General features: G+C 30.5%; 1 long non-coding RNA gene across 1 annotated transcript; it reads right to left on the bottom strand.

Annotated features, from left to right (window-relative positions):
• Nucleotides 1-10347: 10347 nt before the first annotated feature.
• Nucleotides 10348-14383, bottom strand: LOC142330274 (uncharacterized). The gene is made up of 2 exons (XR_012757747.1): nucleotides 14259-14383; nucleotides 10348-10588 (listed from the first exon to the last, which is right to left on the bottom strand). It is a non-coding gene; the product is annotated as an uncharacterized LOC142330274 (long non-coding RNA).
• Nucleotides 14384-15466: the final 1083 nt, after the last annotated feature.

Genomic DNA, 15466 nt, shown 5'->3' with positions numbered 1-15466 from the left:
GAATGCTGCTCTTAGTTTTTTAGCCAATAAAACATGTAATGACAGAAGATATTTATTGAATATGTTATTAAATTTATATTTGCATTTGTTAATATTGTTTAATGCAGGGAATCTACATTGGATCGCATTAATATTTAATAAACAAAATTATTTTTGCAGCATCTTTTAAAACAATAAAAAAGTAATTATATTTGACTTTATCTGTTGTAGTGATGTGATTATGTGTTTTACTGACTCTCATAAATCTTCATGTTTAATCAACTAAGAACAAACACAAGTTTTTAAGTGTGCTTTTAACATGTTTGGTTCTATAAAATATTGAAATAGTATTACGCAAGATTATCATTATTATTAAGATTATTGCCCTGAGAAATTGCAATAGATTTTGAAAGATCATATATTATAATGCTATAATTTACATCCTTGGTTCAGAACATCAAGCATTAGGATCTAATTCAAAGAATTAGGGCTTGATACAGCTACCCTTTGTACTGGATTTCCATCACAGTCCTATGTTAAAGAATAATTGCCATGAGAGCTTGAGCATTACAAATAATCCAGTCTACAATAATTACATTAACATTATTAAAAATGTCAGCTATTAAAAAATACAAACAGCTTACATTACAGTTATATTCATCTTCTCGCATTCAGTCTATGAGAACCTATTTATTAAATGTCTCTGCCATTACCATTTCATCCTTATTTCACACCCTTCTATTTCCAGGATGCTCTGCCTGGACGTTCCAGGTGTGATGGAACAATCGGTTAGTTATACAGGATGTAGTTTATATTATTACCTTCAGATGCAGTTTACATTTATTTTACCTTCAATATTTGTAATTAAAAAATATGTGATCTCAGACTAAGAATAATCTGATCTGATACTATTTATTCTAACATTATGACACGGTGCAATCGATCAACAAAAACCGTGTTGTACCTTGTGAACTAACTCCTATAATTGCACTCTGTTCACCAGATGAAATATCCACCGCCTTATCCTATTCTGGATGTATTGGTACTTAGTATTTACATGACCAAAGTAGCACTGTCTCATTGATATGTGCCCACAGAAAGACCCGCTTCAAATGTTGTCCGAGGGACATTCAGATTTCATGTGGGTGAACAGAATGTAAATTAATTTTAAGTCGGTTCACAATGGTACAATTGATGTTTGTTGTTCTAATAATTTGTTGCTGTTAAGATTTTTTGAGAGTCCTTCACTTTTTTTGTTTAGCTGTACTGTAAAGGTACAAAACTGAGAACTTGCTTAAGAGCAAGTTTTGTTGGATACCAAATTTGAATATTTGTTTTCTTTATCTTTTGCAACAGATTATTTTATTATTAAATAAGGAAAGTAATTTTTTGATAATTTATGAATGCTGGAATCGCATAATTTTTTTACATTTTGATAAAAGTACTGTTTTACTGTATTTATGTAAATGCTATTTGAGTTTTATGACAGCTGATTTTAGATTTTTTCTTCAAAAAGTGACAGATATTTTATATTTGTTAATTTACTTTTAGCAATTAAAGCAACTACAGGCCAATGCCTTAGCAAGTACAGGCTTGTTTACAGCTGCTTGTGGATGTCGAAATTGTAGTATGGAAAATAATAACATGCTTTGATGGGTTCAAACCAAAAATTTAGCAGATTTAAATGTGATACTATAATATATAATGTTTCAATTGCTATTAAACAATAATTTTTATTAATTTTGTTAATTATAATTTAACAATCGTTAATTAATGTAAAAATTATATTGTCGAAACTCCTCTGTAAATAAACTTAATTAAAAAATGTTTTGTCACGCTGATTTGACTGCCTCTGCAAGTAATTTTTACAAACTCATATTTTAGTATTTTTCAAACTCATATTTGCATTTTAGTAGTTTTCATAATAATTTCTATTTTTTTATCTTTAATTGCTGTTGGCAGTTCATCATGCTATAATTAATTAATATATAGTCACAATTATTTTCATAAGTTTTTATATAATAATATTATTAACAAAAAAAATAAAATTGTAAATTGATATTTTTAGAATATTAATTAATTTATGATGATGTAAATATTTTCAAGTAGATATATGTAGGCTATTAGTAAAAGGGGGCAGTTTAAAGTAATGTAGAAGTTAGAAGGGTTATTTTTTTCAAGGTCCGATCGATCGCAAAATAAAAACCCGCGCAAAAATCGGATGAACCTTTGCGCGTATGTGTTGCACAGCATCTCTAGTAAGGCCTTCAATCACGTCGCTTCACTTCGATTAGTTCTGAACACGCAGCTGGCACGTAAACATGTCTACAAGAATAGCATCTCCCGCCAAGTGTGAAGTGTGTGCGGTAATTCGATTTCTTTCTAAGGGGTGTAATGCAGCTGAAATTCATCGACGAATAAGTAATGTGTATGGTGAAACTTCAATGAGTTACGGCAAAGTGCGACAATGGTGCAGGAACTTTAAAGCAGGACGTACAGATTTTCATGATGCAGGCGGTCAGGGAAGGAAGCGACTGTCAACCGATGATCTCATTGAGTGAGTGGATGTGGCAATTCGAGAAAATCGTCAGTTTACAATTTCTGTATTGAGTGATTCGTTTCCTGAAATTTCAAGGTCGGCTCTCTACACCGTTGTTAGTGAGAGACTTCAGTACCGCAAACTGTGTGCGAGATGGGTTCCCAAGATGCTCTCCAACCATCACAAAACAATGAAAATGGACACCTCCCTAACGTTTCTCCAGCTATACCATAGTGAAGGAGAAGAATTTTTTCAACAAACATTTCAAAACTGAAAAAACAAAAGAACAATCCAAACAGTGTATGTATTCGCATTCTCATTCTCCCAGAAAATTAAAGAAGTTCAAGCGAACCTTTTCCAACAGAAAGTATATGTCTACTGTGTTCTGGGACCGGAATGGAGTTCTCTTGGTGGAATTCATGAATCGTGGCACGACCATCACTGCAGCCTCATACTGCGTGACTCTTCAACGTCTACGAAGGGCGATTCAGAATAAGCGGAGAGGAATGTTGTCATCAGGCATTGTCTTTCTCCATGACAATGCTCGGCTGCACACTGCAGCTGTAACAAACAAACTCCTGCAGCGTTTTCATTGGGAGGTGTTTGATCACCCACCGTACAGCCCGGATACTGCTCCATCAGATTTTCACCTCTTTGCTCTCATGAAATGCTGGGTAGGAGGACAACATTTTGGCATAGACATCAAGGTGCAGACCAGCGTAAAAACATGGCTGAAAACACAGGCGGCTTCATTCTATGATGAGGGTATTGGAAAGTTGGTACCACGCTACGACAAATGTCTAAATCGGAGTGGCGACTATGTAGAGAAATAGCGTAACTATGTAAGTACTTGTTACAAATAAAAAAATGTTTAATTTTCATTGTGGTTTTAATTTCGTGACCGATCGGACATTGAAAAAAAAACCTCGTAATTGTGATATTTTTACTATAATACATAAATATGATTGGACTTAAGAAAAATATTAGTTATCAAGTTTGTTAATAATGCTATTATTGCATGAATTTGATGAAAATATGTAATTTATTTATATATATATATGTAATATATATTTATTTAAGATTTAATTATGAGTCTTTCTGTTCGTTTTGTTGTGATGGTTGGTGTGGTGACCTTAAAAATGAATTATACTGATAATTGAATGAATATCATGTATGCTTTAATATATTTATTGTTATTTATTTATTATTGATAATGTTGTAAAATGTAAAAAATAGTGTTCAAAAAATAAAATATTAAAATGTTTATTACACAATTACTGTTCATTTTTAATTTCATTAAACATTGCTCTCAATTTTAAAATTTATTTTAATTTTAGTATTAATGAAAATCAATCTTATTTAGCACAGATATACAGCTGAAATCAGGGTGAAATCTAGCAATGTTTATATGAATTTTTTTTCCATTATTTTCACTAGTAGAAATTTCCTGAAGGTTTCTCCATATCTCCATAGGCAGGGACACCGTGCATATTATATATATGTACATATATATATGCAGGGTTAAAAAATTTACCCATTCATTACAATGAATTTGAGAAGAGAATGAATTTCTATAGGGTTTGTTACAAAGAAGTACAGGCCTCCACTACAGCTACTAGTAAAGCAGCTCTGATTCCTTTTTTTTTTATCAATTATATTTTTAAGAGTAATTTCATTATTACATACATGATTCATTGTTCAAAATAATAACTCGTTAATAATAAATTCATTATTGAGATAGCCTGTTTACCTTAAGATTTTATTTGATTTATTGATTTGATGTAGTTTTTTTTTTCATTAAGTGAAAATCCAACAAATTAGTCAGTACTTTTTTTACTAAAAGATTTTTCACGTGATTAGTGATCCCAAGTAAGATTGATTTAATCAATTTCAACTAATTTTCTATAAATCTATAGATTTTTACATGTTGAAAGAAAATATCCCCATATCTTATACATTTATATCTTATAAATGTACAGATGAAATGGTAGTTTTCTCAACCAGAAACAAAAAAAGTGAATTACACTTGCTAAAATAATTTTATTAAATTGAGATACTGTTCTGTTGCAGAGGTAGGTGGATTATTATACAAGGATATTTTTGATGTTATGTGTATATTAGAAAGTATAATTCTTCCATTCTGCCAATGCTTGGTGGTGGTTTATATGGGGCTATAGAATGAAGTATGTGATCGCTACTAATTTTTTTTGTACGTTATGAAAATAACAGAAAAAAAATTACATAATGAGAGTTAAAACTATTGTGCTTGGTATATTTTTTCCTCATGTACAAATTTAGTCTTAAAACATATGGTCATTTTCAAGACCCATAAATTATTTCATTATTATGAATCGGTTTGCAAAAACGCCCTTTTAGTTTTTTTGGGACAGTTTTGAAAGGAAACAGAAATATATATAGTATTTAGTCTAGCATCACTTTTGTGCAAGTCAACATATTTTTAAAAGATGGTGAGAAATAAACAAGAACGGCCACAAATTAAAACTTACACATTGTAATTAAAATAATTCTTTACAGTAATCAGAATGAGAGTAGATAGTAAAGGACCGGACCGGTTACTGTCATATTGTAAGTGTGATTTGCTAGTTCTCCACAGAAACTTGATTGTCTCCATAGAGACTTGGAAGTTTATAAAACAAGTTGGTTACAACAGAAGAAAAATTAGAGGCTATTTATTTCATCATTGTTGGACTGGAGACAATTGAAGAGGCTTTAGATCCAACTTGGAACAGAAATTGAAAGATATTTTGCAAAGGTTAGTTACACAAATAGTTAGATAAACAAATTAGAGCCATCAAACAAACAAATGTGAAAAAATGTAAATTCTACTTTTGCTGTTCAATCAAATTTGAAATAAAGTAGCTCGCTATCAGGCTCGATTCTATGCCAATGCTCTGGAATTTTTAAATATGGGGGAAGAGAAATTTACATTTAATCAGGGTTGGCTTGATCGACTGAAATCCTAGACAATTAGTAAGATTTTGTCAGTGAAAACACTACAAAATTAAGAATAACCGATGCTGAAATCTTGAAATTTCAGTAAAGGTTTTTAAATGTGATAAAACCGGTTTAAATTACAAAATACTATCATCAAAACTCTGTTTTTAAAGAAGAAAAGTTAGCTCTTGGCTACAGTGAAGCAAAAAGAGGGTTTAACCATCACGCTTGCCGTTCAAATAAATTGGGGTTTAGTAAGTTTGTTCTCATTGATGAAGCCTAACACCCAAGAACTTTAAAAAAATTAACTCCCTTCCCGTGAAGTATACTAAAAAAAAAGTGTACGGATGGATTTACAAAATGGTTTTATGAAGATCTTTTTTTTTGAATATCTGAAGATAATCTGCTATATAAATCATTCACGATGTTGTATAATTTTGTCAGATAAAATTAAGTCTGTTAGTGGGAATATTCATGCTCTTTTCAATGTTATTAATGTAAAAGATGTACTTTAATAACTGCCAGAATTTTGGGAAGCTGTCAAAACCAATGAATGACAGTTGAAAGTCGGGATAGTATTTTAGCTCAACATCAACAAGAAACTGAGAGTCAGAAAGTCATCAAAACCTCTTTTATGGCTTGCAGTAATCTACAAACTACTGAGGGTCAACTGAAAAAGCCATTAAAAGGAGTAAGATTCTTCATTGACACTATGTTGCAGCATAGAAGCGTGGAATAATGGCAGAACAAGGTCGTAAAAGGACTTCTTTCAACATTTAAAATGATTTATAAAGTTATTTAATGTAAAATAATAAATTTTTGTTACTTTTATTTAGAGTAAGTTTTACTTTTACTTTCAAATATTCACTTTAAATGTCATACTCTATTAACTATATATATATATGATTTTCTTAAAAATGCTATTTTATTGGCCTAATAGAATATTTTAAAGTATAAGTTGTGGGAATGTTAAGCATAGATTTATTTTTAAACCAGAATTAATGGGGCCAAACTGTATTACTTGAGTGTTTAGTTATCCAAGGTATTTTTTTTTGAGAAATGAAAAACCAAAACCTTCTAGGCATTCTTGAACCTGATTACCTTATCAAGCTGTGTTAATTTTGAGGGGAGGGGGAGCCCACCAAAACTGATTTACCACCTACGGATAAAACTTGAAATACATTTGAACCTCTATATATAACGAACTTTGATATTACAGAAACTTTGATTTTACAAATTGTTTTTCTGCACTGTGACATTTTAATAAGACTAAGTATAATTTACCTCTATTTAACGTATTCATACCTCTATATAACAAAATGGTGACATACTGCATATTAACACGATAATGTAGTAACATCAGTAAATTTTATGAAATGTTTCTTAACAGTAACACTAAATTTAATATTTTCGACATCTCTGTGAATTTAAGATAGTTATTCTTTTAATTTCTGCTCTGAAATTATAAATGTATACAAACACAAAGTATTCTTGACAACAGTCAAGAATGACAAGTTATTTTTACTGAAATGGTAAAGCAAAAATTTCCAAGATTCTCTTATAACCCATTAACAATAAAACCGTAACAAAAAATTTAAACATGTGTTCTGCAGTTGCTGTCTGCCTAAATATTAAAGTAGCAGAATTTCCTGAAATCCATTAACTAATGCAGAGCACTAACATTGTGCAAACCTTTATTCGTTTATCTAAACGAGACATTTGTCTACATTACATAGACATAACAAAAAAATACTTAGAAAACATTTACCGCATAATCCCTCTATAGTTCAGTGCATACATATGAGGGCGGTTCAGAATGTTTGCGACCTAAGGAAAAAAACAAAATTTCTTACCAAATTTTTTTTATTTTTCAACATAGTCACCTTTTAAAGTAATAAACTTAGTTCAATCGTTTTTCCAGCTTATTTATTCCTTCATTAAAATAAAATTTCTCAAGCTCTGCAAACTAGGCATCTGTCTCGGCTATGACTTTGTAATTTGAGGCAAATCTTCGCCCACCAAGCTATTTCTTCAGATTCAGGAACAGGAAATAATCACTCTGAGCTAAATATGGAAGCAATTTGAAGCGCAGTTTGTGAATTTTAGCAGCAACAACAGAAGATCTGTGTGCAGGTGCATTGTCAAGGTAAAAAAGTACTTTTTTCTCGTTATATAATATTCTCCGGTGATTGTTTTTTTCTTTTTCCAAGTAGTCAATGACATTACATCATGAACATCCCAAAAAACAGTGGCCACGACTTTCCCACAGGTCCAATACTTTTTGCCTTCTTTGGAGCCTTCCATCGGTTTCGACCCACTGTTTTAGACTGCTGCTTTGTTTCAGGGCAGTAATAATGAATCCGCTTTTCATCAGCAGTAATGAAACATTGCAAAAATTCAGTCGAGTTACGGTTGAACATGTCCAAACACTGCTGAGAAATGTTCATTTGTCTGCGTTTCTGATCAACCGTTAAAAAACACGGCACCCATTGTGCCGATAGCTATCTATATCCAAATGCTCGTGAAAGATGCAAGTACGGTCTACTGATTTTTTGCAAACTCTTGTATCTTCAACCGTCAATCTTTTAAATTCGCATTGTGGATTTTTGCAATGCTTTCATCGGTCATGGTGGTTGCAAGGCAACCTACAACCGAGTACAAGAAGCTTTTAAGTATAGCCTTCAAGCATTCTAAGTACGAGGTAAGTTCTTTCTTACCTGAGATACATACATTTTATATAGAATGTATAATTAATATGTAAAGCATGACATAAAAACTACACTTACATTTTTTTTCTATAGCGCTATTAAGAAAAATAACTATTCAATTTTAATTCATTATAAAATGCGATAAAACATTCATAAAAAAAATTAGACGGAATTCTTATTACCTCTAATGAAAACCTCTATTTAACAAATTTTTCCTGGAATTCTCGATTTCATTATATAAAGATTTGACCGTATATGACAGCATAGCACAGTTATATGACAGCGTAGCACTCTTTGGGTAAAAAGAAAATAGAAAATTATGGTTATGATGAAAATACTCAGATAGCTCAGTTTCTTGTAATTGTTTTATAAAAACAGAAACCAATCACAAAAACTGTAAAAACCTTTTGTTATACGCAAAAGTAAACAAAAGAAAAAAAATAAAAAAATTGACTGATATAGTTCCAAACATTTTTTTAAATGTTGGAATATAATATACACAAATTTTAACAGAGGATTAGCAATGAAAAAAAAAAATTTTATTGGTCCCTATGATTAAAATTCTATACACGTGTTTAAATTATGCGGTTGTAATATGTGGTATTTAATAAATTCTATAATTCAAGCTTTGAGCCCTCTACTCTATCTAATCCTCCCAAACAGTATTTGAATGCGGGAGGTAATACAGAGAGAACTAGTACAAACATTTCTGCGAGACCTACCCTAAAACTCTCAAAATTGTTGGCCACATCAGTTGTAATCTAGATAGTTTGTAGCCACCCAACTGTTTGCACAAATGGAGAACCGACTGGAAAAATTATACCGCGAGTTAAACTTTAGCAGAATTTAATAGATTCAAGTTATGACTGAGGGGTGGAACTCGGTTTTTTTAGAGCTTGATGCTGGGACTTCTGAATGTTGTGTTGCTACCACTGGTTGCAATGTAGGTGTTCAAATTGGGTTTTATTAGTACAATATAAATTTTTAGTAAATCTGATAAAATTTTATCGGACTTTATCAGAGTGCTTAGTAGACTCCAAAATATCATATTTCTGCAAGAGTGATTTTAGAGAAAGAATTGCATTGCACCGTTGTATTGTACTCCAACGTTAAATATATATATTTCTAGCCAAATCTCCTTCCTTTGGAGAATATAAGCCTGAAGTATCTGAAGTTTTATGCAAAAGTGGATTGCCAACAAAAAATTAAATAAATAATTTTTTTTGTTCTTCATCTCCTCCTACTGGTGCAGGTGTCCAGGACATCCTTGTCCACATAGAGGTATTAAACAAAAGGTGCAGTAGGAATGTTTTTTTTCTTGTCTATAAAGATTCAGTAATGCAGAATTGCATATAAGTCAAAAGAGAACAAAGCCACTGACTGATAAATAAACCTAAAAAACTTTCACATTTTGGTAGGAAATCTGATGAGAAAATAATAATACCTGATAATGACCCGTTCCAGATGAATCGCACAAATGAAATTAATGCGCATCAGTTTTTAAGTCCTGAAGTCAGGACCGCTAAAAAATATAGATTTTTTAGCGGTCCTGAATATATTTTATTTATAATATATTTTTTACCTTTATATACCGATAGATATAAAGAATAGTCTTTATATCTATCGGTACACAAAGGTATTGGTATATAGTCCCGCCTTAATTTTCTGTTGTAACACAATATATTTAATTGAGAAATATCTTGAAAATCTTTGTACAGCTTTCTAAGTAAAGTAAAAGTGCAGGCGACGGTCCTAGTTCTTGCATCGAACAAATGTAACTTTAAAAATATTTTTATCAGGTTACTTTCAATAATTATAATAAAGATTAAGCGAACATAATTTACTATACACCATAAATGCCATATACATTACAAGCATTACATAAATTTCCATAGAAGAAAATAAATCGTACATAGATAACATTTACCGCTTAATAACTTTATCATTATCATAACCTCTACAATATGTCACTGAAATAGTTTAAGATAAATATGAATTATTAACACAAGTAATCTGTCTTTATCATGATATGAAAAATAAATTTTAACTTAAGATTGTATACATATTCTTTTCTGACAGAATCACTTCTACTTAAAAATATTAAATGTTTAAAATATACAAGAAAAGTAAGTGTGTGTGTGTTATATTAAAAAAATATAGGCAAAATCATTTAAAAAATTATATAATTGTATTCAGACACCATCATGTATAATTACATTAAAAATTGTTTTACACTTTCTGTCGCTAAATGCATTATTCGAATTTACAATAAAAACCTTTGAACAACTAAGTTGTTCAAAGGTAATCTATAATTATTCACTGTTTGGTGGTACTAATACAGGTACTGTAGGTAAAGTTGAATTCTCCAGCAGATTGGCGGTTAACAATAATGGCATGCTTGGTATTCCTGTAAATAAAACCGTTAAGTTAAAACTAATTCATGAACACAACACAAGTTATAATAAAAGTAGATACAGAACAATAGATAAGTAAATAAAATAAATAATTATACTGAATCGTACTAAATACTAAATTATACAAAAAGTAAATAATTGTGTAACAATTATTTATTTTTTAGAAACAACACACAATCACACACACATATAAAATTTATAACAAACCAATTATGTTTATCAAACTGATATTTGAATAACGGTACTTCTAGAACTAAAGTAAATAACTGTTTTCCAATTAGTTTCCTTCAAATTTCTTGAAAAGTTATATTAAAATTTGTTAATATATTTTAACAGCAACTTATTTTTTCCGTCATTATATTTCAGAAAAGTTTTAACGACTGAAGATTTAAGTTCTCCATTTATTTATTTACAGCAGCGGCCTAAAATTAAGAATAGTTTACGACGGTCAACTTAGGTTAGGCTCTAAGAAGCATGTATATATACATGCATGTATATAGAGCTATTTTTTCTGTTTTATGTTGGATATTATGAAAACTGCAGGAGATGCAGTTCTGTGATCAATTTTATTTGATTTTTAAGGTTAAAAGTCATACAAAACCATCCAGTTTAACACCAGAAAGTTTCAGTATGAACTCATTTCACTAGGAAAACTGAAATACAGGAAAAATCTTTCACTAGCTGTAACTTGATAACAAAATGTTTTTTAGATATATGTTTGTATCAACGTTCTCAAGTAGAGCTTATTTCAAACTACAGTATATATATTTTTTTGAAAGATAGAAAATGACATGTCTCCAATTATTGCATGCTTGCACCGGTAAGACAAATACATAAAATCTGTATCCGAGAAAATAGGCCATAAAGGAACATCTAATGTAACTGCTCTGGTTAAATCCATCAATGTAAATCGCTTCACCTTATAAAGAAGTATCTTTATTGCAGAAATTCTGTAATAATAATACACGTTTATTGTCTGTTTTTCTTATAACTAATCATCTAAGTAAATATACTAATGAACAGTAAATGTAGCATGTAGTTTCATACTAAGGAAAGATAAAACAAACATTCCCCGAGCTTGAATAATCATAAAACTAAATTAAATGGGAATCTGTAGATTAAGACTGAAAATAAAAACAAAATCACACAGAAGTTGCTAAGATTGTCCCTTTATGATGCATGTAAATCATTATTGGTCAGACTCAACCAGAGAGGGAAAGCCTCACCATTCTTCATTAAAGTTACTATTTGACTAGACAGGAATGATCCGGTAGCAAATCAAATAAAATTTTACGAATGGTGATCCAACATCCCAAGAATTGTACACTCCGAGGAGTAAACTACTAATCGAATTTAGACATTACCAAGATTCAGTAAAATTTAAGTACACATTTCATCTGCACCCCAAAAGCTGTTACTGTAAATATTATGCTGTTACTTGTTAACCTACCAAAATGTTTTAAACACTGAATTTTGAGTTCTCTTACACGTTTAATTCAGGCAATGCATTCATAAAGCAGACCTAAATTTATGTGGAGTGATACTGAGATTTTTTTGTTAATTTAGATAATTTCACCTTATGACTCGTTCATAAATGAAGTTTTGAAGCAAACGTTTTGCAGCTGCCGATGGATGTAGGCTGTTAAATCATTTACATATAATGAACACATGAAGGCGGTTTTTAATAAATTTTATAGTGTTGTTTACAGCCAAAGAAAATAAAATTATAGAACATCAGTACTTTAAGGTACATTTTCCAGTGTAAATGGTTCTGAAGTTAAAAACATTATTCTCTAGGAATCTTACTATGAAGCCCAGAAAATTCCCATCTACATCCCATTCTTTTAAGATGCGCAGGATATCTATTCAGCAAGTCAATTTTTAAGCCTTTTCAAAATTGAAGAAGACAGCAAACATGGCACTGGGATTCAAAGTATCCAATAAAACATTCTGCTTCAAGAGTAATTCAGAGATCCAAGGAAGATCTAGCACTTCAAAATCTGCGCTCCTCCGATGCAGTAAAAAAGTTCTCATCTTCTCAAAATATCATATCAGAATGTATATTTCACCAGTAGCCGGAAAGAATTGCTGGTTTCTTGTTTAAGCAATATCAATATTGAATCTCAACATCTTTATTTTCTTTCTTGTTGGTATCTTATTTTTTTATTTCTTTCCTGATTGATTATTATCAAATTTCTCCTTCAATTGTTTCTTTTAAACATAAATAGAATAGGAAAGGTGATAAGACTAACATGTCTGAGAAAAGGTTTTCTGGCCTTCCTAAATTTCAGCTTACCTTTCTAGATCTCTAATCTTATCACAGCTACTGAATTCTTATACATATTCTAAACAAATTTTCTTTCTCTGTATTTCAATCCTAATATCCTAACACATTTATTCGGTTAGACAACAAAATGTAAAAAATTAATTAAATTAAGAGCTTTCTCAACTAAAACAATTTGAAAGCAATCTGACGCGATGAAATTTTTAGATGGTTAATTGAGTATTTAGGTGGTCTTTATTTTAATAAGTTATCCCAGAGTATGCCGACTGAATATTTTAAACTCAATATCAGTCCCTCAGTTATAAAAAAATATTTTTCAATTTCTTTTACTCATTTTTTAAGTGAACAATTTTCTGCGAATTCAATTAAAGCATTTCTTAAATACAGAATTTCACCCTATGGTTAGAATACCAAATTTACTACAAGTTTGGTACATACATACATACATTTTTCCACAATCTATTTCATATAAAAATTTTTTACTTTTGAATAGTGAGTGTACATCTATCGACTGACCATTAACCAACTGATATCACATCCATAGGAATGATAAGTTGATCGTACTTTAGCAGCCAATCTCAATCTTCTATTAATATCTTTGATCGCATGTCCTAAGTTTTTCACAATTAGAATATTTAATTTTTCCAAACCGTTTCCTCGTTTCCGATTCCACAATACTTTACCGGCTCCAGAAAACCCTATCTGGCCAACCCATATGCGTGTAGGTATATTAGATGACAAAACCGTAACGATTGCGTACAATTTAATACGAGATATCAGTCACTGCTGAAGATAACATAACATTTTCATGAATATTAAGCTACAGTGACAGGCTTACTAGATAAATTGGGGAGTGAAAATAGGATTCTCGGCACCTTCACTGAGCAAAACTACATATCAGCATGACATTCAAATACAGTATGAGCCATAAAATCATTTTTTCACTCTGCTCACGAACCACAGATCGGCAGAGCAGTAAAAATTAATACTTTTAGAAAAAGCAATGGTGACTGGTTCCTTTTGACATCAATGTTCTACATTTACCACAACCAAAAAAAAAACTGGTACAGGTAGTGCAAAACAAGAAATTGATTAATCCTTTTAATGCACTCTTCTTCTTTGTACATATTACAAATCTATATAGAAAAGCTTAATTTTTAGGTAGTCTTTCTTCTAAATATAAATTTGGAATAATTTTTTTCATCTTTTTTTTTTGTTTTTCATAGTCTACTACATTAATTTGAACAAAATTAATCTTTACATCCTTAACATCTGAGAAATATAAGAGTTATTTTTTACGATCAGTCGGTAAAAAACTGTGTACAGATTACTTAAGTAAATATTGTGCTCAATATTTAATTAAAAATCAATAAGATTACCTGGTTAAGCTTCAGCTTTGAATAATTCATCCTTAAGGGTAGGAAGAAATGTATTAATTTTGTCCCATGTGACTGCCAAAGAGGTGAATACTCCACCATTAGAAAAGACTTTGGCTGAATCCATAACCAGCAACATGTTCTACAGCGACTCAGGTATGGCCTCGTACTATACAGACAAACATTATACAGTATACACATCAGACCGTATAAGAAGATTCAGAAAACTATTTAACCTATGTTTCTGATTGTTAACTATAACAGAATACGATACACATCAAATAACATCGGTTTGATTAACGTAACAAACTGTAGAAAATATATATACAAATTAAAGATATGTAAAATGCTGTATATTAAATAAAAAATATAAAGATGATAAACCTAATGTTAAAATAAAAATTTTACTTCTGTAACAACAAATTATGAGAATTCCTAACAGCGATCAGAAAAACAGTTCTGTAGAAAGTCACTAATGATAAACTTATCCACACAGTTTCAAAAACCATAGCAAAATGAGAAATGAGATTTAGAGTGACAAATAGTTAAGTAAGATGTTCCTGACTTGCATACATATCACCGATAGTCAGTTTAATTTTTCACTTGCCAAATGATCACTTTTATCAGCATGCATATATTTATCCATAAAATCAAGTATTGTCAGCCAGAGTGCAGTAAATATTGAGAGTGTTTGAAGAGGAGTAAGATGATGTAGAAATATCAAAAAATAAAAATCAAACAATAATTCATTATACCGTTTAATCTATACTACATCCTCAAAAAAATAAATAACAATGAGCAATTTACTCTAAAGTACAAGTACTTAAATAACAATGTTAAGATTAATTTCTTACACGCATATTTTTTACTTTATCACATTAAACCGCTAACTGATTACAAAAAGGAATTTTTCAACTCTTGTAACGATCGGTATGTTTCATTTCCTCACAGATTTGTACTGCTCCATTCCAGTAAAAATATAATTTTCACCTAACACTATGTTTGTCAACTCCAGATATTTTTTAATAATAATAATCATTATAGATATGAAAAATTGAAACGGCTTCATCAAAATAAATAAAATGAGATCGTATTGTAAAACCAAAAATTCTAATGTTACATGATTCTGAGGTAAGGATGAAAGAATTTTATAGAATTGGAAAATTCTTTCCGGCCAATTCATTTAGAAAATACTAATCCGATTCATAAAT

This window comes from Lycorma delicatula, chromosome 9 (assembly GCF_047948215.1).
Source record: "Lycorma delicatula isolate Av1 chromosome 9, ASM4794821v1, whole genome shotgun sequence".
Lineage (NCBI taxonomy): Eukaryota > Metazoa > Arthropoda > Insecta > Hemiptera > Fulgoridae > Lycorma > Lycorma delicatula.
Note: the sequence above shows the minus strand (reverse complement) of the source record. Positions and strands in the feature narration are given on the sequence as shown.